This window comes from Echinops telfairi, unplaced genomic scaffold (genome assembly GCF_000313985.2).
Source record: "Echinops telfairi isolate 266 unplaced genomic scaffold, ASM31398v2 ScPeMD7_7469;HRSCAF=8507_1, whole genome shotgun sequence".
Lineage (NCBI taxonomy): Eukaryota > Metazoa > Chordata > Mammalia > Afrosoricida > Tenrecidae > Echinops > Echinops telfairi.
In genome coordinates, this window is record NW_022111373.1 from 20371083 (window position 1) to 20372187 (window position 1105).

The following is a 1105-nucleotide window of genomic DNA, read 5'->3' on the forward strand; positions in this document are numbered from 1 at the left end:
TGTATATGCATTCTTTGTTTATAGAATTGTACATACTACTGAAAGTGTATTATTCACTAGAAGTTCTGGGTAGTTCATTTTAAATAACATTATATATTCCTTTTAAATTATGCAGAAAACAAAGACTTATATTAAGGCCTACTATGCAAACAAAATTCTACTGTAAATAACAAAATTAAAATTCTAAAATAAACGGGGAAAAATGAAATTCCTATAGAGAATAATTTACACTCTTGGGTTCACAAAGAAATTACTATTTTATGGTAGTGATAGCAAAGTTTGGCGACACTGAGCATTCGATTCTCTTTGGAAAACATGATGTATTTTTAAATTTTAATAATCTGTCAAGTCAGAGATTCTTGAAGACATTTCATTTGATGCCTATTTTACCAAATATGGATTATTCCTCTGTAATTATGACAAGGTAGATATTATAAATTATCTCTCCTTGCAGAAACTATAATGCTTCCTTTAAGAAATTAGTCTTCTCTCCTCTCTTCCAAGTGTCTAGAAGAGTGTCTAGAAATCAATAGGCACACAATAAATTATGAAAAAAATAAAAATTAAGCTAAAAATCACATTCTGGTGTAGGAAATATATCTCTTTATCCTTCTTAAATATGTTTATCACTTTTGTGTTTTTAGCTTAACCACAGGCATCTATAAACCATAGGTATATAGATGAGTTTTGGGCTGTCACTTAATTCTAACCCCGATATAAGAATAAGTTCTTATGGCATGCCCTGCTTGATGCTTAAGAGATCACTGAAGATATGAGTGCTATAGCAAACTGTGAAGAAATTGAATGGTGTCCACCTAACAGATAGACCAGCATCTGATGTCCTAAAGGCTTATTCAAACAAGTGGCCATCTAAGTGAGACGTCAACTAAGGCCACATGGAAGGAGCCCACCAGCCTGGCTGATGCAAGAATTGTAAATAATAAGATCCAAATCCAAAGGAGGCTGGGCGGGGAATTTGGAGGGAACAGCATCAGAGCTTAAATTGTGAACACCTCATTTGCAGAAGGCTATGGATGACAGTGGAAGCTCTAAGTTCATTTGCAGGGTCCCCCACATGGATTAAACCTCAAGTTATTCCCTCTGA